Source organism: Salarias fasciatus, chromosome 10 (assembly GCF_902148845.1).
Source record: "Salarias fasciatus chromosome 10, fSalaFa1.1, whole genome shotgun sequence".
Classification (NCBI taxonomy): domain Eukaryota; kingdom Metazoa; phylum Chordata; class Actinopteri; order Blenniiformes; family Blenniidae; genus Salarias; species Salarias fasciatus.
The window spans coordinates 23,416,100-23,440,929 of record NC_043754.1 but is presented as its reverse complement, the minus strand read 5'-3'; the positions used below and the strand labels follow the sequence as shown (position 1 = coordinate 23,440,929).

The window sequence follows — 24,830 nt, the reverse complement described above, 5'->3', positions numbered from 1 at the left end:
TGTGAGCCTCTTTTCTTTGAGTCTGCTTCAACACCAGAAGTTCTTCTGGATGTGATGTGTACAATTTGGTCTCTCTGAATTTTGGAAATCCCATTAAATGTAAACATTTTTCCAGCCCCAGTGGCCTAATGGATAAGGCACTGGCCTCCTAAGCCAGGGATTGTGGGTTCGAGTCCCATCTGGGGTGGCAGACATTTAGTTGCATCAGATGGTCAACATTGCTGGCAGCATGACCAGTTTCAGTTCAGCTCCCTATTATGGACAAATCAATCCAGACAGTGGGCACGTTTACATGGACCACGTATAAGCGGATTGTAAAATGTGTCATGTAAACGACTGTGTGGATTCGCTTCACTTGGAGCGGATTGTAATTTGGAGCCGATTGTACGAGGTGGTCTACGCCGATCGACAATCCGCTCCGTGTCCCTTATAAACGAGCCTGACAGCGGAGCGGATTGAACTGCGTGTTTGTTCTGCGCATGCGTTCCCTCATAGGTGTGATGTGCCAGTAAACGGGAAGCAGCACAGTCAAAAAACCAGCAGAGAACGCCACGGTGGTGGAAAAACACTTTTTTAGTAAAAAACCCCGACAGAAAAAACATTGGTGAGGCGAGATGGAACCAAGTCGCGCAATAGCGAGTTGTATAAAGAGCTCTATAGCAGAATACAAGCGATCGCTGGCTGGTGTTATGGATTAACTGGTTCCTGTGTTAACGAATGACGGCGGAGGTCTGTGTGAACACAGGCTCATTACAGCAGTTGTTAAAGTAAGACTCACAAATAACTTTAAACGTATACACTCACTGTAACTGTTGATAACCGACGTTCGCCAGAATGACCACATGTTTCAATCATGTATTGGTCACAAGTTAACACGGGCACCAGTTAATTCGAAACATCGGCATGCGACCAGAGCTCACACCAAGACGTACCGCTCGGTGCAGCGGTGCAGCAGCCAGGGGAGCAGCCGCTCCTTCAGCAGCGTATCATGGACTTTTGGGACATTATTTGAGCAGATATCAGCAGATAAAAACTCTCTGCTCGGCGCTGAGGACTGCTGCTGCAGAGCTGAAGACCTGGAAGTTCCTCGTGAGACTTTGTGCGCATGTCACAGGACGCTGTATAATCCGCTTCACCCAGGGTCCTTGTAAACGAGGATTCATCATGGATCACTACATGAATACACTCCGTTTAATACGATTGTTTACAATCGGATTGAAAAAAACACCCATGTAAACTGGGCCAATGACTGACAGGAAAACCGCCATCAGAACCTGAAACAGTTGGAGTTGACACAAAGCAAGGAATTTGCTCTGTCGGTTCTCTGGTGTGCTGTGGTGCTTGACTATCACTGAACACAAACAAAACACTTCTCTCACCGGTATTTCAGCCGTGTTGAGGAAGTTTCGTACTTTCTATGAGGGTATTACTGTAGAAAAACTGTGTCAATGTGTATTTACAGTTGTCTGTCTGTCCAAAGATAGAGCTGTCAATTTATGAAAGAATTTGTGAACCAGAATCTTCAAAAGTTGTCTGTATGCAATTAGGTTTTTAAATATGTAAAAATCATGTTACTCTGTATTAAAATTTGCTCATGTAAAGAGAGTTGTCAATGCGTACAAAGGTACTGAAAGCCACAGTTGTCAAGGAAGCAGGCTGCAGCTGCAAGTGGAGAGAATCTGGCCTTGCTAGGATTTATAGGAAGGAGCTGAACCTTCGTTCCAGGTCGGCTTTCATTTTATCAGCCAGACCATCAAGTCTGTATGACAGGACTCCAGAGCAAGCTGGGAGAGGTGAGTTTTCAAATCCAGTAGGGCTGGTACAATCAAAGACAGCGACACTGTGTCACTCTGAAGTGTTTTTCTGTGGTCAGCAAAAGGCAACAACAGATCCCTGACAGCAGCCATCTTCATCCATTCACTTGGGAGGAGGCAATCCCATCCCATCCCATCGGTGATCTGGGCCACAGAATCCTTCACCTGAAGAAGGCGTGAAACCATTTGAAATGTGCTGGACCACCTTATCATACAGCTGGTAGTTAGTGTAAGTCCATAGAGCTGGTGAAGTTTCTCCGTTGCAACTAAAGACCTACAAAACTGTTTCACAATGGCTTTGACCTTTTCCAACAGGTGTTTAACCAAGACATCCCTTTGGATCATGTTGACGACCAGCTGGAGGGTGGGGACAAAGCAGCATGTCTGCGTCATAAAGCCTCCATACCTGAGAAACAGAGCATTTAACTAATTATTCAATGGAAAAAGTATAGACATAACTCAAAGTACAATATCAGAGTATTTTGACTGACAAAGGTATCCAAAATTTAATTAAAATAGCTGATATAGTTTGTTTAAGGTTAGCAAGAAATTCAGTGCTTTGAGCTAATAGTATGTATTACATGGAAGAATAACTTACATGACCACCCTATAAATATTGCATGAGTTGTCCTGTATTTCCGATTTTATTATGTTCTGTGTATTTTGCTGTGAAAATATTTTACCCCCATGAAACAATAAAATGAACTGAACTGATCACACAATGGCTCTTACCTCTTCTCTTCGTGCTCTCCATCACTGCTCCCCTCGTCTTCATCTGCAGAGCCAGGCTTCTCTTCCTCATCTGGTCTAAATGCAGCAACCATGTTGCTCCCATTGTCAGTGATCGCTGTAAGGATCTTGTTGTCTGGTATCCATCATCTCTCAGTGCACTTGTTAACACACGCTTTGATAGAACTAGCAGTATGTTGATGAGAGATTTGTTCAAGACTTAGTAGTATCTGCTCAGGTTTGTTCTGGACAGTGCAAAAATAAGATGCACTTATAGCACGGAAGGAGGCATTAAGTCCCTTGGTTGTCCAAATGTCAAGGCCAATTGTAATGTTACGTGCAGAGGCCAGTCTCTCTTTATACTTGTCTTTTTAATCCATGTAAATACTCAATGAGATTGCTGATTTTGTCCCCAGGCTGTTGTGTAACATTGAGCATAATGCAGTGTACTGTTTGAATGTGACCATGGTAGATTGTAGTGGCATGTGTGGTTTGAAGATGAAGTTAGTTCTTGTTGAATATGTGAGTCTTCTCTCTTTGAATCTGCATGAACAGCAGAAATTCCCAGATGTATCATGGACCCTTTGGTCTGTCCGAATTTTGGAAATGTTCTTGACAGCAACTGTTTTTCTGGCCCTTGGCCTTGGCCGCACCTTGCAGTAAATGGCCTGCCAAATGAAGTCCTAACAGTTCCTAACAAGTCCTAACAACTCCTAACAAAGTCCTAACGCTTCCTAACAAAGTCCTAACACTTCCTACCCAAGTCCTAACACATCAAAGAGATTCCGAACAAGGTCCTAACGGTGGGGCAAAGGAGCCAATCAGCTTCTGATTAGTGACGGCTGTCGTCCAATCGGATGGCGAGCTGCTGTTTGACTGACAGCTCACTGGTCCAATCAGAAGTGCAGATTGGTGCAACCACACGCGCTGACGGAACCGCTGCAGCGCTGTCAACAACTCTGCACGGAAGATTTATTTCATTCACAACGTCAGAAGTAAGTACTGAAATGAATATAAACGTGTTTCAAAGTGTATTTTTTTAAGTGGTAGTCTGTTTATGTGTGTGGATAAGTCAGTAGTCTGTACGTGTGCTGGTTCAAGTGTTTTCTTTTATCACTTCTACTAAGTGTCTATATATAGTTACTGGCGATGTGTGATCCTGTTAAAACATCCAAAACAATGTTATGATGTATAAACGGAAGAACTACTGCTGATGTCTTTGAGCTTTAATATTTATATTCCCCAATGTATTGCAATATATTGGAAACAGCAACCATTTCTATATTTTGTAATATATTACAGTATATTTTTGCAATATATTGCAATTCCAGTCCTTTATGTGTAAATGCATTTCCTGTTGACGCTACAGATTTAATTTCCCAGTTAGAGCTAACAGAGAGATCCATCAGTTTTCTTGTTGACATTTACAGTAGGACCATGTTCCAGTGTATAAACATTCAGATGATGAATGAATGAGTGGTCAGTGATGGAGGGCCAGGACATTTACAGACTGGAACCCAGGGTCATGCTGGGAAGGAGTGGTGACCCTGTCAGCTCAGGATAACGTGTATTTTTAACAGGCCAGAGACCAAGAGGCAGGAGCTGGAGCCTCCTGACTCCTGTGTTTGGTCAGCCTGTCCACAAATACGACGTTTTTGAGGGACAGATGCTCTGCAAGTGTGGACATCAGGAGGGAGGGGACATGACACTGCAGCTGGGGTCTCTGGAATGTTTCACTGGTTTCTGATTGGACATGAGATTCCCATGAACTGGAATTTCCCAGGATATTCCCACTCTGACTTTTTCATATCATAATGTGGCATTGCAAGGTGAATTTGTTCAGTGGAATTGTTGTCTAAAAGCAGTACAGGACCTGTGATCATGGACTCTGTAATGGATAGACAAGGGTCCAAACAGTGATTGTGCTGAGCTCAACAACAAATGAATGGATCGTCATATCTGAAGACAAATCGAGCATTGGACATTTGATCATCAGTTGGTCTGGAAGACGGGTCCAGACTAGTTCCCGGCTCTCTCCTCAGCAGCCTTTAACTAGTTCAAAGCAACAAGAACAGTTGCTGAACAATACTGTATCAATAACCAGACTGTCAGATCATGATGGTCGCACCTCTGTTCTCTCACTCATTCTCCTGTCTTCTTCTTTTTCCAGGTGACGACTGATGGCAGGTGAGCTTGTTGCAGTGGCTCAGTCCACCAGAGAAGATCTCCTGAGTGCACCTGATGGAACTGGAGCCGATCTGCCAGAGATGCTGGAGCCGGTTCAGGAGGATGAGTATCCTGACGTGACAATACCTCCTTATTCTCTTCCAGTCTTCATTCAGGTAACGATCTGATAGCCCAGTATTAACCCATTTTAATACATTTTTACTGTAAACCTGATCTGCAGAGGGCCTCTAACTCTGTCCTCACCAGTGAGTCCTTTGGGACGTTACAGTTGAAAGTGAAGTCCTGTCAGCTCCCCATTGGAGGACTTCAGTTCCAGTGAAGCTGCTCGTGTCTGACCATGAAACAAGCCGGTCTCTTGACTGTTTCTCTTAAATGAGCTGCATGAACTGTTCTTCTTTTCTTCTCATGTGACAGGACGGCCGATGTGATCTCAGAGACGTTCCCAGATGGGAGGCAGTCGATGCCTGACTCCACCGGATGATAACTGCTCTTTCTAACATGGAAATAGCAGAAATCCTGAGGCTGTGCTCCTGTCTGGATCCCATCAACAAGCTCCTCAGCAGGTCCTCCTGGAACCCTGAGAAGACCAGCTGGCCAGGGCCTGCAGATCCTCTATCAAGACCAGCAGCTCTGCTCCAGGCCAGCAAGCAGTGAGAGGTGTCTGCCGAGAGTCTGCTTCTAATGTGTGTGTTGCTGTGTTTTCACGTGTAACTTACACCACTTGATGGTGTGTGTGTCTGCATCTAATACACTACTGATATAGACATCTGGATGTGTTTGTACATGTGCCTGTAACATACAGGGGTGTGTTCTTTGTGTATACTTTACACACACAGTGTGTGTTATGCCTTCCTGTCTGTTCTGTTCTTGTCTAAATGATATGTGTCTCTGACAGGATTTGATGTTTCATCCATTCAACATATTTTATTCATTTTAGGTGTTAAATCAAAGTATTATTGTGTTAAAATTGCATTTTGCAGCTTTAAAGCAAAGGCTAAAATAGCTGATAAGTGGTAACAAGTCAAAATAGTGTTGATTTGTCACTGAAAACAAACAACAAAAACACAACTCTTGTGGTGTAACAGCAACACAGCCAACCTTTGGGCGGAAGATTCCAGGTGCAAATCCTGGCAAGAGTGTGCAACTTGTTGTAATTTTTTGTAATCATAGAGGATTATCAATAATATTAATAATATTAATGGATTAATACAGCAATAAATATTTAACAGAACAATAATAGAGGAATAAGTACTTTTTCTGAGCTTCAGCGTCTGATGATGTATGATTTTATGCTGAATTTTCTCATTTTTTTCTCCTTTTCTCTTCCCCCCCTTCCCCTTTTTCCTTTTTTTTCTTTCCCCCACCGTAGCAGTCCCTTTTGCCCCATCCTTGGCCGAATGGATAAGGCACTGGCCTCCTAAGCCAGGGATTGTGGGTTCGAGTCCCATCTGGGGTGGCAGACATTTAGTTGCATCAGTAAGGTCAACATTGCTGGCAGCATGACCAGTTTCAGTTCAGCTCCCTATTATGGACAAATCAATCCAGACAATGACTGGCAGGAAAACCTCCATCAGAACCTGAAACAGTTGGAGTTGACACAAAGCCAGGAATTTGCTCTGTCGGTTCTCTGGTGTGTGGTGGTGCTTGACTCTCATTGAACACAAACAAAACACTTCTCTCACTGGTATTTCAGCCATGTTGAAGAAGTTTCATACTTGCTATGAGGGTATTACTGTAGAAAAACTGTGTCAATGTGTATTTACAGTTGTCTGTCTGTCCAAAGAGAGAGCTGTCAATTTATGAAAGAATTTGTGAACCAGAATCTTCGAAAGTTGTCTGTATGTAATTAGGTTTTTAAATATGTAAAAATCATGTTACTCTGTATTAAAATTTGCTCATGTAAAGAGAGTTGTCAATGCGTACAAAGGTATTGAAAGCCACCTTTAAGTATCAAAGTATCTGGTAGTAAAATGTACTTAAGTTAAGCACCAAAAGTTGGTTTGATTTCCAAAAGAAAGTTTATTCTTTACTACTCGCTCTGTTTTCTTTACTATGTGTTGCAGGCTTGATACTTCTACTTCATCCAATTTCACAGTAGTGTTGTAAAAATAAAAAATTCTTTTAAATAAATGTCAAATAATTTACCTTTTCCTACTTCTGTAGATATCTTGCTAGTCTACTTTTAGAACCTAATCAGAGCGCTACTCTCTCTAGGGTGACCATCTGTCCCGTTTAAGGCTATTTTGTCCTGCTATTTCAGTGTTTGTCCCACGTCACGCATATCAGGACAATGTCCTGCTTTTCCATTCATTAGCAAAAAAAACCCAAAAAAAACAAAGAATACAAACAAAATGAACCAGCCCAGAGCGGGTCTATTCCTCTATCTCTATGCTCTGGTCTGCGCGAGCGGAGAGCATTTCATTTCGACCAATGGTTGCAGGAGACAACGATGACGTCCGTCTGATAGGCTGCGTTTTAAGGTACTACGTCAAATGTACACGCCCCAAACAAACACACGAGGGAGTGAGGGAAGTGAAGCGGTGGGAGTCCGAGTGATGAAAGTAGAGCGGCGGAAGAAGATGTAAATGAAATGATGAGTGGACCACAGTCAAAAAAGAGAAAGTGTTCTTTCAAAAAGGAATGGATGTCTTCACACGGCTGGGTGAGACCAACTGACGAGCCCGACAAAGCCCTGTTCAGCTACCTGTGCAGCAGCAGCTTCTCCTGGTGGAGAAAATTATGTCAAACCACATGCTGGATGTGATTCTCATCAAAAAAAAGGTCCGACAACAAGAGACATCTAAATCAATGCAGTTGTTTTCATTGAGCCCATGGAGTGAAAGAGAGGACCTACTGGAGGCTGTAAGGTCAAGCAAAAAGTATAAATTCAAGAACTCAGGTGAGAGTCATATATTTATGTATTTAAATGGTCAAATAAGCATGTTTTATTGTGTATGTATCTAATGATGCTAATATTTGTTGGCTGTTTTTCCTTCTGCGTTTCAGAAATGTGTTCTGGAGCCTCTCCACTGTGCTGCAAGAAGCTGACCTACCGAGAGAAAAGACACAGAATTCTTCTTCTTCTACCTTGTACATTACAGTTAAACATGGGTATGCAAAATATATGCAATATATATATATATATATATATATATATATATATATATATATATATATATATATATATATATATATATATATGTATATATATTTTTTTTTTTCCCACTGGTATTTTATTTAAGCCAAGATTTTCACACAGTGTGCTAGTTGAATTCTGTCAGTATGGGGTATGTTGGAAGCGCATATAGGCCTGTTGGTTATTGTCCTGCTTACTTGAAAGGCTTTATGTTCGGCCTTTTCAGTGCTTTTAGATGGATTATTAATGTCAATGTGTCAATATATGTTTTACTTAAGTAAGTAAAACTCATTTGTTACTTAATTCTGTGTGATGTTTCCTGAAAATGTATAGGCTACATATTAAATATTTTGTTTTACTGGTCTTGTGGTCTAAACTGTGAAGTGTATGGTCAGGGTTTACAGATAGTTGCGTCCATCCCACCTTGTCCCTCCAAAACATGCCAGGTGTCCCACTTTTTGTCTTTCTGGAGGTGGTCACCCTAACTCTCTCCCATTTAAGGCCTCAGTATACTTCCCCGTCGCCGCTACGTCGTTCCTACGACGTAGACGTCGTAGCCCTACGACGGGCTACGTCGGGCTACGTCGGGGCTTGACGTGCGCCTCCCGAAAATTGTGACTTCGCGTCGTTTCGACGCGTGGTGACGTGAACGTCGAGGGCTGTGATTGGTCCGCTTTCGCGTTCTTTATAGAATAAAGTAGAACTCACCCGAAATGCTTTTCTGATCCGAACAGTGCTTCGGGAGAAATTGAGATCCAAAATTGAGCGGCGCACATCCCTATACTGTTAGCAGTGTTAGCACTGTTAGCAGACGGGGCTATGTGTATAGCCGCTCCTCAAACGGCTTTAATCGTCCAAAAGCTCATTAGTTTCACCAATATTTCATTACAGTCCGCTCATGCCTCTCCTCCACGACAGCTCGGTGTTGCCAGATATGTCATATATGCAGATATATGTTCGGTAAATGCACGCGTGTCTAGATACGTACGTCTAGAAATCTATTTCTATAGATCTATGTCTAGGTAAAGCCGGAGCTACGGAAGCCGCATTGTTGTTGTGACTGCTAGCGGCTTGGCAGAGGAGGGCGTTCCCTTGACGCAGGAGCAAGATATGTTCAGTAGCGGCGTAGGGTTGTCGGCGTAGGAACGCTGTGGCGGCGACGGGGGAGTATACTGAGGCCTTTATACTCCCCCAATGTCTTTTTCTGGTCGAGATGTCAGGGCTAAAAACATTCTTATAAAATGGAAATGTGAAATCATTCAACCCGTTTCGCGTTGAGCTGAGCAACTTGTCTTACCTGTGATATGAGCACAAATCATGGCCTGTCATTATGATTGCTTGAATGTTAGCTAAACTGAAACATTAGCTGTTTGCTTGCAAGTTAATTGCTATCATATTCTCAACTGGTGTAAGCACACCCGCGAATCAAGTTTTAGTTTTAATGTTGGCTTAACAATATTTAGGTCTACATTCCATTTGATTCTAAAAGTCACTGCACATGCCGTCATATCAATCCCCATTTTCATATTTACCTTGTCAGAGACTGCGGAATGGAGTGTCTTCAGGTGCCTTTTTAAATTTGTTGTAATTTTTCCGCCAAGCTTGAATCCACAAGGCTCTCCATCCTCGTTGGGAATGATGTACTCAGTCTTTTGTTCGGCTGGAAGGTAACAGAAGTCTTCTTTTGGTGAAGACTTTCCGCTCATAACTACTGTCGTTCGGCTCTATCACACACGGGGTCTGACCAGACATGTCTCTGGTCAGGGAGGAGGGGTTCGGAGGTCGGGTCGGGGTCAGGGGCGGAGATATCCAATCAGAACGAAGACAGAGTATGAATGTGAGTGAAAATAGTCAATTGGTTGACTACCAGCAGATGGCGGTAATGTGATCAACGGGATGCAAGCTGCCGTAAAACATCACAGAAGAAGAAGAGAAGCACAACAACAATCACACACTGAGCATGGTTGTAACCCAGACTGTCCGCCGGCCAGCGTCAGCATTTTCGTCACACTTCAACTCGTCAGTTCATAATATCCAGAGATTTTGTTTTAGTTTTTTTTGCCAATACTTAATAAATTTACGTTCTCGTCACAAATCAGTCACGGAATAAAGAGTAGTCAACAAATAGTTTTTGTTTAAAGGTGCATTAAGGAGTTTTTCAACCTTAAAAATACTTATTTTCTATGATAAATATGTTACACATTTTTAATGATGTGTACAGTGTGTCCTGACATATTCATTGCAAGTACCTCTAACAGCGCTAAATTGTCACTTGAAAGTTGCAGTGCCGGTCCGGCACCAGAATTTTTTGGGGGAGAATTTGAAAGGAATGCCGTAATGCTCGCTTCGGCTGGTTAGGTTTCATTTTGTCCGCCATTACTCCGCCAGATGCTTAGTGAGCAACAACTGAGCAGGAGCTTCCAGAAAGTAAGAAAAGACTGGCTTCTAGCACTGCCACAGCTCCACACAGACTCCACCAGGTAAAAGAAACTTAAATCTTACCCGAGCGCTACAAAAAGAGCGAGGAAGGAGTTCCCCTCTTCCGTGCACGCGAGCCACAGGGACAAGTTTTTCACTAACCTACATTACGCCCAAGGCCTGCAGGGGGCGCTGTTTCGCATAAAACCTGCAAACTCCTTAATGCACCTTTAAGTTTTAGTTGACAAAAAATAAACACTGACCGTTGCTAAGTTAGTTTTCTCTTTCTCCTCATCCTCTGTGTAGTAATTCTTTCTGAAGCTGCTGTTTTCCTACAAGTCCAGCAGGGGTCGACACTGCCTATTAGTGCTTCCACCAGATGTGTTGCTACTTTCTTTGAAACTGAGTCAAGGTGGATGTTATATCAGCTGTATTGCAAGGTAGTCGGGTTTTGACTGATGAATCAGATAATAAGTCATGCAAATATCTGTAACTGAATCATTTGTCCAGTGAATTAAGCAGACATGAGAATGTTCCTGCTTAATTAAAAGCTGCTAGCAGAGGATGGTTTCGATCCATCGACCTCTGGGTTATGGGCCCAGCACGCTTCCGCTGCGCCACTCTGCTGTGTCCACCTCTTCATGAGATATCTTCTTAGGTTCTAATTCACAGTGATAAAGGTCATGAAAGCAGATTTCCAAACTGCCAGAAAATTCTCTACGAATATTTGACAAAAGTCAGCAACTCTCCCAACCGGCCGCACAGAGAAGCAGTAACTCAACCTCAAAGAGCTGCACAGCAGCAGCAGCGGTCTTTACAGAGGCCTTTATATATATCAGGTATGTTTTCACCCATCTGCAGTTTATAATGTGAAACGGTAGTAAATCCAGTGTATAAGTGAGGCCTGGGACGATCAACACTCAGCATGTCAGATCAACTTAAATGATGTGACTTAAAAAGGTAACAAACATGGATTAGATATTAAATGTAAAGTCAAATAACTCGAGCTGAAAACTGTAAAAATGAGGAGAAAGACTTCCGGCAGAGGCCCCCTAAGCACCTGGTCAGTCTTCTCTGCATCTGAAAGTAAAGGTAGCCACTCCACTGGGTCAGTTGTTGCTGATCCAGAAGAAAGAGTGGAGATTGATGAAGAAGTAGAAGTTTGATCAGCCTCAGTGACCACAGAAGAAGGCCTATAGGGAAGATACAGGAAAATCTAATTAAATTAAATTTCAAGGTCTTTCTTTTTGTCAACTTACCAGGTAAATCAGTGGAGGTTGTGAGAGGAATTGGGGCAACAGACGGCATCGTGGATTGAGGTGAGAGACTCTTGTAACGCTTATCAGGGGGTGTAACAAGGGAATTAAAGCAAATAAACGTTAGGGCTGAGTTATTGTGATGGAGGGGTGTATCTGACTTAACAAAAGAAACCAGGTTCGCTAGTGGAGCTCGGTATGTGAATGAAAACCAGTGGAAACAGGAATTGAGTTTGGAAAATGTATTGACAATGACAGACATAAACAATAATAATAATAAACAACAAAGGGCCCAACACAACAGAAAATTCACAGATGGGGGGAAAAAACCCAAAGGGAGGAAAAAAAACCTTCAACCTTAGGCACAGTTCAGGTGTCCATAGAATCTTTGGTTGGTTTGGAAAGTTTATTTCAGTTCATGCGATTCTTCGGCTGGTTCGCAGAGTTTAGTTCAGTTCATACGATCCTGAGTTTGTTCGCAAGGTTCAGTTCAGTTTTTATAATCCAGGCGAATTGGAAAAAAAAGAAGTCCTACCAGGCTTGGGCAGCTCGCCACCTCCCAGAGGAGGAATCTTTTTCAGTGTTCTTTTGGTAGGAGGGAAAAAAAAAAACCGTCGGATGTTGTAGTTTGTAAGGCACAGAATGAAGTGGATTTGAGGCAGGAGTGGATCGTGTCTCATTTGCAGGTATGATTTCTGATTTCAGCGCATTTAGTTCTGTTTTGCCGCAGCGAGGGCAATTTCTCACGGCAGAGAGGGTTCGCCGCAACAACACAGTCACAGCCTGAGAAACCGGAAGTGGGCTCGGCTCGGCCATATTTGTTTAGTGCCCTCTAGTGGCCTGGGCCAATCAGTGCGTGGTGCGTTCATGGGCAGTCAGGCGACATGGGTTACACTCTTCTGAAGATGGAAGAGTCAAAAACAAACATTGGCCATATCAGAGGTCATAGGAGACATTAAAATCTGGAAAATATTACACTAGAGTAATTTTCCTTCATAATGTATTTTACATGAACCTAAAAACAAGTCTTGTCATGTGATTATGCATGACAGTAAATCTTAATTACCTAATTTGAGTAGAGAAGAACAGTATACACCGACAGTTTTTTTTCCTCAATTGATGTTTGAGTCTCACTTGAATAAAGAGCACAGTCTGCGTCTGCAGCAAGGTGTGTAAAAACCCCACAGGTCTCAAAATCCATCAGACCAAGATGGCCTGCTTGAAGGAAGGACGAGTGAAGCAACGCACAGGTGCAAGGGCCAGCACTTCAGTCGAGGTGCTCGACACAGCCCCTGGTCAGATGGAGGAGGAGCCGGGCCCAGAGCCACCCCACAGTACCCGAAACCCTCGAGCTACACCAGACCTCCTGCAAGCTGGGACGTCGGAACAACGTCGGGTTAAATGGCCTCCCGCCAACAACAAGGAGTGACTTCAGCTGGACGTGGACATTGACAAGATTATGGAGACAGCAGCGAATTACGACGTGGACCACAAACTCCAGGCCATGTGCACCCTCATAACAAACATTGGTGCAGAACGGTTTGGGGTAATAGAAAGACCTGTGAGTAGGCAAGTAGTGAGACCTAACCGGGAGCTCAGGATCCCTCAGCTGAGGCATCTGTTGTTTACTCACTTGTCTAGGGTTCAAGCTCCTTCCAGATGGTCACGTTCCTCCATTTTTCATCAGATCACTGTGACATTTGCTTCCTGGTCACTGGTACTTTGGCTCCATCTAGCGGTGCAGATATGTAACAACAATCTAGCCCTTCATTATAGTACGACCACATTTTGAAAAATACAGTTTCTGAAAAAAAGTTTCGTCTTATATTCGGGCCAATACGGTAATATTGTTGAGCAGCGACTCATAATTTCAGCAAATGTAAATTCTGCTGGACTTTACAAGAGGTAACAAGAGAATATATATGTGTTTATTTTGCACAGACAGAGAACCATATACTTCTGTCAACATATGAGGGTTTTAGCACAGCTGTGTTAATTTACTTCACAGAACTTTATCTATAATTAGAGTGATGATGGAATCATTGGAAACATGAGGAGAGGGAGATGGGGGAAACAGAGACACTGACAGCAGGTGAGGATGGGAGACACACAGAGACCACAGGCAGGGAAGGGAGGATCAGAGGGAATCTCAACAACTGCAGTGCGATCTAGAAATAATTGCTATATATTTATCTATCTGTGTTGTTCACATACCTGTTCATGTTGTCTGAGCTCTCCGTCCACCACGGACACAAAAGGATAATGATGTGCGTATTCACCCATTGAATGTCTGTTGGCAGCATGGACACAGCAGAGTGGCGCAGCGGAAGCGTGCTGGGCCCATAACCCAGAGGTCGATGGATCGAAACCATCCTCTGCTAGCACGATTTATGATCCTCCATGTGATCATGTGATGTGATTCACCCATCAAAACCCTCCTCCCTCAGCATCACTGCCTTGCAATGCAGCTGATACTATATCCCCTGGACTCAAGGAAAGAAGCAAAGACTTCTGAAAGACAAATTTAAGAACTCTGCCGGCCCCTGCTGGACCTGAAGGAAAACAACAGTGGCTCCCGAAAGTCACAGAGAAATTCCAGGAAATCACATAGAGGATGAGGAGAAAGAGAAAACTAATGTAGTAGCATTTAAATTTTCTATGCTTGGCAAACTTTCAGCATGCTCTGCTTGAAAATGTTCCCAGAAAAGTATTTGGATATTTGTCTGAATGATGTCCTCTGCCACAATATAACTGCCTTCACCTCTGCACCACCGCACGACGTGGACATTGCTGATTTTGTCCCCAGGCTGTTGTGACATTGAGCATAATGCAGTGTACTGTTTGAATGTGACCATGGTAGATTGGAGGGGCATGTGTGGTTTGAAGATGAAGTTAGTTCTTGTTGAATATGTGAGCCTTCTCTCTTTGAATCTGCATGAACAGCAGAAATTCCCAGATGTATCGTGGACCCTTTGGTCTGTCAGAATTTTGGACATTTCTTTGAAGAAAAGCTATTTTTCAGGCCCCAGTGGCCTAATGGATAAGGCACTGGCCTCCTAAGCCAGGGATTGTGGGTTCGAGTCCCATCTGGGGTGGCAGACATTTAGTTGCATCAGAAAGGTCAACATTGCTGGCAGCATGGACAGTTGTTGTTGGGTTGTTCAGTGTCTCTCCTCACTTCCCATGTCTCCTCTGGCGTATGATAGGAGCCTGGGATTAAGTAAGCCGCTTGTACCCGCTGGGTCTGGGTTGTCACATTTGATCAGTGGATCAGCCAGGACTGATGTTCTGTTTGCGATCCCTCAATCACGGCTCTAGTCCCCCTAAGAGACAACCTCTTCCTCTGACCTTTTTGGTGTTCTGACTTTTTAGTGTCCCATAGTAGGGCTGCACGATTATGGCCAAAATGATAATCACGATTATTTTTGTCAATATTGTAATCACGATTATTCATCACGATTATTCATTATGTTATGTAAAACATACCTTTTTATTGCACTTTTTTTTTTAAACAAACAAGTGTCAAATTGAAGATGTGCGTCTTCAGCACTTCAGCGAAGTCTGGTGTGCATACGCACATAATTGAAGATGTTTTAATTAGAATCTAAACAACGATTAAGAACCATGTCAATGTTGTGAACGATCGCTTTCCCTTAGAAACGAACATATAGACGCGCCGACTGTGAGTTTTTACAAACGTTTGACCAGACCTCTGTTCTGAAAAGAGCCGGATTATGACTTTGGAACCTGAACGCCTCACAGCTGAGCGACTGTCACTTGCTGCATTCTAACCCCTGAGAGCAACACAAGATCACTGAACAACAAGATGAAGATAAAACAACAAGAGAACAGTAAACAGCCACGCTAAACCCAGAAATGAAACCTACCAGAACAATGATTCCCTCTTTCTCTCCAAGCCGCTGCTACGCCACTCACATCCTGAACTGTCCGTCAATAACAGCTTTTCCCGTTCTGTCCGAGACGCTCAGCGTTTACATCTTCTTTCCACCGGTACAGAAGTTGAGATGCGTTCCATCGACTGATGTTTGAGCATGAAGGAATCGTTCAAAGCCAGCTAGTTCATCGGTGGCTAACAGCTAAGCTAACAGCTGACTGAGACACCGCAGTGGCGTCCATCAGCAGCTACTTTTACGGAGTGTCCCTGAAGGCAGCAGGAGCTACACGGCTCAGGTCGCCCCCTGGTGGTTGGCTGATTGTTGGATTAAAAAAGTGCTTGATTTGACACGCAACAGAGCCCGTTTTTTCAATTTAAAAATCGCGACGATCATCTAAATTTAATTGCAGCTGCCAAAATCGTGATCATGATCAAAATTCGATTAATTGTGCAGCCCTATCCCATAGTGGAATGAACTGTCAATCCCAGGGAGAGAGAGAGAGAGAGAGAGAGAGAGAGAGAGAGCGAGAGAGAGAGAGAGAGAGAGAGAGAGAGAGAGAGAGAGAGAGAGAGAGAGAGAGTTCCAGGCCGACAGTAACACCCCTTAGAAAAAGGTCCAGGAAAGCCTGAACCAGCTCAAATTGTAGGCTTTATTAAAGAGAAAGGTCTTAACCTGTAGAAGCAGAGACTGTATTAGCCTCCCTAACAGAGCTCTGCCTCATTTTCTACTTTTAGAGAACCTAGGAACCTCCAGCAGACCAGCACTCTGAGAATGAAGCGTTCTCCTAGAACAGTATGGGACTAATAGCTGTGATGTGATGGGGCCTGGTTGTTCAGGGCTTTATAGGTTAAGACAAGGATTTTGAATTCTTTTCTAGATTTAACAGGAAGCCAGTGAAGAGACGCTAATAATGGGGTGATATGATCTCTCCTACTGGTTCTTGTGAGAACTCTGGCTGCAACATTTTGAACCAGTTGAAGACTTTTTAGGCAGTTGTTGGAGTAGTCTAGTCTGGAGGTAAAAAATGCTGTTTTTCAACAGCTCCCTCGCTGTGTGCGCTGTTTGTGCATAGGATGAACTGAGACAAATCAAAAATGAAAACTTCATTGCTTTTTGGTAATTTAGTTCATTTTTGAAGATTTGAGGCAGGGTTCTCTTTTCTTTATCTATCATCTGATTATAATATGAACAACCCATTAGTTTGTTTTTATGTAAGTGATGATTTTTCACCCTTTTTGTTTCATTATTACTTTTCTCTTTTTATTATTTCTTTCTCCTTATTCTCATTTCAATCTTTTTCCACTCCTCATTCTAGTCAGGGTGATCGGTATCACTGGAACCACTTTCAAGTGGTTCCAATCCTACCTCACAGACAGAACAGAATATGTGCAACTCGGTAAATCCAAGTCTTTCCCTCATTCTGTAAGCTGTGGTGTACCACAAGGCTCAGTTCTTGGTCCTACCCTCTTTTCAATATACATGCTTCCCCTTGGTCACATCATTCAAAAGCATAATGTCTCATTTCACTGCTACGCCGACGACACTCAATTCTACATAAAAATGGACTCCACACTCCCCTCAACTCTGCCGTCAGCACTTTGTGTTTGCCTGGAGGAGATAAGGGCATGGATGTGTGAAAATTTTCGTCAACTAAACAGCAATACAACAGAAGCCATCCTGGTTGGTACCACACATCAAACTCAGTCCCTCACCCTCAGCAGTCTTCCCATTTTTGGTCATAACATTTCCCTGTCATCCTCCGTTAAAAATCTTGGAGTTATTTTTGACCCTCAGCTCACGTTCGAAACCCACATTCGCCACCTCTGTAAAATCTCTTTCTTCCACCTCAAAAACATCGCCAAACTCCGCCCCTCCCTCTCCCAACCAGATGCTGAAAGGCTGATCCATGCCTTTGTCTCCTCCAGGTTGGATTACTGCAATGCCCTCCTCGTCGGGATCCCTGGCAAGAGTCTGCAAAAGCTGCAGCACATTCAGAACTGTGCTGCCCGGATCCTGACGAGGAGGCGCAAATTTGATCATATCACGCCCATACTGAAAACTCCACTGGCTGCCAGTTAAATACAGAATCCATTACAAAGTCTGCCTCCTCACTCACCAGTGCCTACATGGAACTGCCCCTGCCTATCTCCGCGAACCACTTACATTCCACACCGCCACACGAAGTCTCCGCTTCTCCTCCTCCACCTACTGCCTCCATCAACCCAGGACTAAACTCTCCACCATGGGAGACAGGGCCTTCCAGGCAGTGGCCCCTCGGCTGTGGAACGCTCTCCCCGAGACCCTGAGGGCTCCACTAAGTGTGGAAACCTTCAAAAAAGGCCTCAAGACATTTCTATTTAAAATGGCCTATTAGATACACCTTGTTTCCATTTTAGTGACTTTGAAGTTTTAATGTCATTTTGTTTTTGTTTGCTTTTGCTTTGTATTTTTGCCTCTGACTATTGTTTTTAATCTCACCCTGTAGCACTTTGAGATTTCTTTGAAATGTAAAGTGCATTACAAATAAAATTAATTATTATTATTATTATTATCAGGGGCAACCGCCTCTCATAAAGGAAAGTTCCCTGTCAAACAGAGAAATGATCTGTCCCGAATGCCACACCCCATTCATTGAGTTTCTTTTTCTTCAGATGAAAGGAGGAGAAAGCTCACATCCATTATGTATCTTTTCATCTGCCTCTTACAGAGACGATGCTGCAGAACGTTTCAGAGGGAAAAACAAATGTCCCACCTACTGCTCAGCCCGGCGCACCACCAGTTAAAGAGGAGCCTAAAGAGCCAACGGGACCCGTTGTGGAACCATCAACCTCATGCGAGGTTTCACCCAAATCAGCCGGCACTTTGGCACTCGAGCCTCTGTCGCCCCCAAAACCAGAACCAGGACTGCGGCGGGAACAAGATCTCCAGCCATCGGGAAAACCACACCAGGAGGGAGCAGATGAGGAGAGACAGGCCGATGTCGAGGCTGGCGGTCAGGACACTCGCATCAACAACAAAGAACCCGTGAGCGAGGCAGAAAGGCAGCTGTGGAGGAGACCACCGCAGAGGCTGGAGCGGAAACAGGGATGGAAAGTAGTGCGAGCGCTGAAGAGAAGGGGGAGAAGCAGAAAGACGAGACGGAGGGTGAGTCAGTGATGGTTCCTCTGCTGCACGGCGAGACGACGACACGCACTGACGGTAATCTGTGGAGCTGCAGTCTAACCAGTACCGACTTATTCACCGCAGTTAACCCCTTCTGACGCTGTCGGCTGCGTTTCTGGAGGACACACGATGAGGGCGTTTACATGACAGTATGTCTGTGTGTTGGTGTGTTTGCGTGTGCAGACAGGTGCAGGTGTGTGTGTTGCAGGGCAGCAGGAGGAGGCGCCTGCTGCTTCGTGTCAGCCGTAGACGGGTGTTGCATGGAGGGTGAGTGTCTCACTGTGTGGATGAAGCATCATGAAATATCTTCAGTGGCTTGAACGTCAGCTCAGCAGACCCACGATGCAATGGAATCATTTAATGATCTTCCACCCAAAACTGGCGCAAGAGTTATGAGCTGTCATAAAAACCTGATGTTCGCACCAAGTGAATAAAATTGTGATTTAAATATTATATTTTTTTCTCTTTTTGATTGGCTGTCTGCACTTTCAGCTGCGTGTCGTCGGAAGATGTGTTATTCTTCTTAATTGTGCCAGAGGCCATAGTTATTTCAGTAAGATGCAGCTTGGATGTTAATGTATCAACCACTCCGTGTTTCATTTGTGTGTTTTCACATGACCCTCTGGACAAGCACCAAAACAAAGTCTGTGAAGGATCTATTTAATCAAGCATGTCGTCTAGCTTTCAGTCGCAGCGCTCAGCGCCTTCTGTGGTCCCGTTGTGGGTCATTTCAGGGTGAGTCCGGTCTCACAGTGTCTCCGTCCCTCATGTCTGCCCCATAGCTGTGAGACAGTGACCTCCAACCCGGCAGATCGTCCACACGGCTCCGCACACCAACATTTCCAACTGGGAGATCATGAAAATGAGTCATGTCCAGATGGGGTAGAGGCAGAGAACCTTTCCCAGAATCAGAAGAGGAACCCCTGATTTCCCCCAGTGTTGGCATTTCACCACCCACAGCCTTCTCTGACCCCGCACCAAGTCAGGTAACCACTGACGAAAAGGTTAACATCTCCAACACATCTTCAAAGGAGGCACAAGGTCTGAGTCTGGTGGCAAGTCTGAGACGGCTGCCTGTTTGCTTCAGTGAAGAAGATTTTAACTCATATCTGTTAAAACAAAACAAAACAAAAAAAAAAAACAACAAAAAAACAACAAAGCTTTTACTTAATCATTTTACTCTTGACTTACTGAGCATTTGACCTTGGTGTGTATGTATATATATATATATATATATATATATATATATATATATATATATATATATATATATATATATATATATACACACACATTTGCCTTTGTCCTGCAGTGGTGCATGTGAGACATGCATGTTAACTCCCAAAGAAGTCACAATCATAGCACTTCTGGAGACATCCCGTGGATTTTCTTTGCATTTTTTTTTTTTACATGAATTGAATTGAAAGCCTTTGTGTTTTAATATGAATATTATTTTCTTAATGTATTGCTATTATACGTGATAACCCATCAATCTCCCGTCCCAATTGTACTTTGCTATTACGCTCATAGACAGTTCAATTACCAGTATCAATATGAGCTTCAATACAGGTTATAGTTATGGTACGTATGAACAGAATTTTATTGAAGTGTTTTTTTTTTTCAGTATCAGAGTGATTTTGTATCTAATCCATAGATAAATTAGAAATGCAAAGTTCTTATTTCCATTGGTTGAGGAAATACATATTTAACATTTGCATAGAGTAAGAGTGGAAATAAAAACTGTGGTTCAGTTTCTTCTAAGTTATCTCAGTGGTGCTGCACGGAAAATATGCATGTGATGCTGGCATGTATGTCTGCTCTGCCTTTGCCCCTGATTGCTGACATATATTCACCCCTATGGTCATTTAGCAGAGCTTGTAGCAATGCAGCATGCCGAGGCTTATTAGTGGATGGATAGATTTCTGCACCACTTCAGCCAACATGTTTCTACTTTTTTTTTTTTTTTTTTTTTTTTTTTTTTTTTAGAAGGAGGTGTTTCTTGTGGCAAGTTTCTGTAGTTGGTAGTGCAATCTCACATCGCCAGACCTCTGCTCCAGGTGTACTCTGGGTGTCATGGGATGAATGGTTTTCAGTAAACCCAGATGTCACGGCCTTGACACAGCCATGAAATAAGCTGAGCCAGAATCTCGCGCCACACTGATTTCAGATGATGATGACAGAGGGATACGCAGCATAGAGTATCTAAAGACGTTGATTTGAACATTCAGTCCTGTATCAGCCCAGGCGATCCGTCCCCCGCTGTGGCCCAGACCCTTTACTCCCTTTCGGTGAGCAAATTCCCTACGAGAGCCCGGCTGTTACTGAAAACCAGCAAACCTGAACTTCCCGAATCCTTAACCAATCAGACAGACAGTCCACATCTGAAACCTCCTCTGGCTCCTCAGCAGAAGGAAGCATTTAGTCACGCAGTGCAGCCAGAGTCTGCACCTCAACACAACGAGCCACAAGAACAGTCACAGGAAGGACAAAGAGCTGACGCAGCCAGCAGAACTGGTCACAGCCTGGAGGTAGCAGCCCAGTCTTCTCTGGTGCCTTGGCCTCTTCCTACCAACACAAACAGCAGCAGCATGGAGTCGGACTCAAAACACACCAAGACAGTACAGTACATGAGGAGAACTGAACAGCCACGTGTTTGGAAACAGGTCTTGAAAAAGACACGAAAAGTCTCTCCAATGACAAGAAGCTTCAAGGAGAAGAAAGGTTCCTGTTGGCTAAAATTCCACAGATGTCAGGCGGTGCGTCCCCTGACGCTGCTCCCCGCGGCATGAAGCGGCTGGTTCCAGTCCCTGGTGACACTGGCGGTGATATCTTGGACTCGGAGAGTGGAGGATGTGTAAGTCGGGGTCGGCTGGACACCAGAGCTGCTCTCTGCAAATGACATGCAAAGGGTTCCTTGTATTTAACCTCGCCTCCTCTGCATCAAATTGCTTCTATTTTAATGATTTTTTTGCAATATTTACACAGTTTCCCATTAAAATCATGAAGATGTGACATTTTATTGCCTGTTTTAGCAGATGAAGCTTTAGTGGAAACGTGAGTCAAGTAAAAACCAGCCCAATCCTGAGGTTTGTTTCCACAAGAAAAGATAAAACATGCATGACAGACACAGAAAGGCCTTGTTTCTCTCCACAGCTGGAATGTTTCAGTATTTGTCCTGCTGGCTTGGAAAGCCCAGTGTTCAAGCACCGTCTCATGTTTGAGATTTAACTTTGCCTTTCCTTGGCTGACACAAGGCTTGTGTTGAACTTACTCCAAACAAAGCAGCTCTGGTATTTGTGTGTGTGTGTGTGTGTGTGTGTGTGTGGCCGTGCTGCTCCAGTGTTTCACCACTGTTTGGTGCAGGACTCAGCCAAACAGCACAGACCTGCGTTGAAGCTCTCCTGCTACATGAGTCAGAGCTGTGTGTCCCTCGAACATCCAGTCAGCACTGAGAAGTGTCCGCTTGTTTCTATCACGTAACAAAGCCTGCATGCCGCTTGCTGGAAACACAGCTTGGATATTTTTCAAACCAGATCGCTTTATAATCTTATTTTACCAACTCTTATCTGTCCGTCTTTATTCTCGCCTTCTCTCAGGCGAAAACACCAGCAGAGTAAGGTCGACGAGGACAGAGAGAAGAAAGCATGGCCTGAGCCTGGGAACAGCTCCATGTCTCCTTATCGCTGTGAAACGAAGTCATCTCGACTCCCTAACTTCAACAGAAGAAGAAACTCCGGCTTCGTCCAGGAGGAGGCCGATGGGAAGGAAAACACCAGGGAGGTAAAGGTTTACAAACTGACACCAATTCCTCCATGTTTTTAAATAATACACCGTATAAAAAAAATGCAAACACACTTTCCTCTCACCTGCTGACTGAGGATGTGGTGAACTCCAGCCTGTCGCTGCTCCAGTGGTGTCAGAAGGGAGTGAAGGTCAGCAGCTTCAGCAGGTCCTGGAGAAACGGCCTGGCTTTTGTTTCTGAGCCATCCTCCACCACTCCCATCCAGAATAAACGTACTTTATCTGTTTTCATTGATGATGCGTGACAGTATTTTACATGGATTTTGTGTGTTGAAATATCTAAATTGATAATATCAGCTCTGTTTAAGTTTAGATTGTGATGCAAATTCAGCATTTTTCTTTCTTTTTGCGCCTCCAGACACTTTGACAAGATGGAGTCTCATGAAATCAAACTCAATAATTAAAAGGTGAAGACTAAGTTTGCTTTGACTTTTTCCAGGAGTGGTGAAATAAATAAATAAATAAATAAATAAATAAATACAAATAGTTCACATAGTGTAGAAGCATTGTTTTGTTCTGAGATTTTTTTTCTTCATTTTTTCTGTGTTCTTTCAGGCATTTGATGGTTTTGAAAGATGACTATAAGAAAGTTTTTCAAGAAATTAAGTATTGATCACTGCTGGTAGTGACAGCTAGTTAGCTCCAGTTACCAGCAGAAAGTCCCATGTTGTTAATAAACCAAATGCTTCTTGTCTGACAAATAAAAAGCTGGATTTAACATTATGTACCAGAGTTCTCAAACATTTAGGATCCATGAACAAGGGGAGAATAATTTTCAAGGACTCCTCATAATCCTCATGTTAATTAAATTCAATCTGCCATTTTGAACTACAAATGCCAAATAAGTTATCTATTTTTGAACGTTCATATCTAGATATTTAAGATCTGTGGAGTAGAAAAGAACTGAACTAAATTAAATGTCAATACAATTTCTATAGTTCTAAACAGGCAAAGTCTTACTGAAGCTGCAATTTCACTTCACAACATTCAGAATTTTAAATTTACAGCTTTTAAGCTGTCAGACCATGAGCAGTGCTGTAATGTGGATGTTGCGTTCTAGTCAGGCAGGTCAGAGGTCAGCTCACATGTTCCAGTGGGGTCCTGGAGTTACAGCGGGCTGCTGGAAGTTGTTAATAGTTCTTAATAGGAGGCTGTTAATAAGGTGTGTAGTTCTGAGGCTTCATAGCAGAGAGTTTCCTTCATCTTCAGTTTACTCCAGACAGTAAGAACACTGACTCAGGCCTGATGAACCCTGTTTGTTGAACAAACAGCTCAAAACTTATTGAAGTGGTTCAACGCGTCTTTGAATCATTGGCAGAAAACTGATAAACATGTAACAGCTGCTCCACTGATTAAAGGTGCTGTAGGCAGGATTTTGCTAGTCAATGCTAATTTTTCTGTGTTTTCTTTGGATTAAATGTTAGAGTATCCATTGATAATCCTTTAGGAGTGTAGCATAACTGCACTACCGTGAGGGCGCAGCGTTTCCATCTGTCTCTGTTCTGAGCTGAAAAGGAATCTCGACAGCTCCAGGTATCTTTGACCAATCAGAAGAGCCCCTGAGGCTCTAACCGTGATTGGTCGAGGGGCGTTCGTCACACGTTCTTGTGGGAGGGGCTTAACTTGTGTAAGGGCGTGATGTCAGAGAAAACAGGACAGGATTGGCTGTGCTGGGTTTCAAATCGCCATCTTAGATGGGTCAAATCGCCATCTTGCTTAGGTAACCCTAAGCAAGATGGCGGAGATGCCGAATCCTGCCTACAGCACCTTTAACTGAGGTAACCCGGACCCAGTGGGTGTAAGCGTTTACTTAACCCTGGACTTTACTTTTACTTTTTACTTAACCCTGGAACCGGTTCCCAGCTCTGCTCCTTTCTCTCGTTTCAATGTAATTTCATTCTATTACTACATGTCATTGATGATTGTTCCTCTTGTAGCCTATGTTCTCTCTGTTTATATATGAAATGTATGTAGATACAAGAAGCTATCTGTACTGTCTCCTTCTCTTTCTGTCCCCTGACCCCAACCGGAACAGCAGAAAGCCGCCACCTCTGAGCCTGGTTCTGCAGGTTTCTTCCGGTTAAAACTGAGTTTTTTCTTTCCACAGTCGCTTATGCTTGTTCATGTGGATCTGTTGGGTTTTCTCTGTAAAGAGTCTAGAAATGACCATGTTGTAATCGGCACTTAATAAATAAAGCTGAATTGAATTGAATTGAATAACAGTTGTAGACATCCAATAAATATATAGTCTTATCACACACATCTCAGTCATTCACATCACTAACAGGTTAAATTAGGAAGAAGGTGAGCCTGGTTCTCACAACACAGTTTCTATTTTCTGGAGTGATGGAGGACAAACAGACTCTAAGATCCTCCTCCACCCCTCTGGGCTTTTTCTGAAGTTGCAGCCAAATTCAGTATTCTGATTTTC

At 43.4% G+C, this 24,830-nt stretch overlaps 4 non-coding genes across 4 annotated transcripts; 3 read left to right on the top strand and 1 right to left on the bottom strand.

Moving 5' to 3' along the window:
• Window positions 1–114: 114 nt before the first annotated feature.
• trnar-ccu (transfer RNA arginine (anticodon CCU)) lies at window positions 115–187 on the top strand. The gene has a single exon. It is a non-coding gene; the product is annotated as a tRNA-Arg (tRNA).
• Window positions 188–10,839: 10,652 nt separating this feature from the next.
• Window positions 10,840–10,911, bottom strand: trnam-cau (transfer RNA methionine (anticodon CAU)). Its single transcript has one exon. It is a non-coding gene; the product is annotated as a tRNA-Met (tRNA).
• Window positions 10,912–13,849: 2,938 nt separating this feature from the next.
• Window positions 13,850–13,921, top strand: trnam-cau (transfer RNA methionine (anticodon CAU)). The gene has a single exon. It is a non-coding gene; the product is annotated as a tRNA-Met (tRNA).
• A 641-nt stretch (window positions 13,922–14,562) lies between these two features.
• Window positions 14,563–14,635, top strand: trnar-ccu (transfer RNA arginine (anticodon CCU)). The gene has a single exon. It is a non-coding gene; the product is annotated as a tRNA-Arg (tRNA).
• Window positions 14,636–24,830: the final 10,195 nt, after the last annotated feature.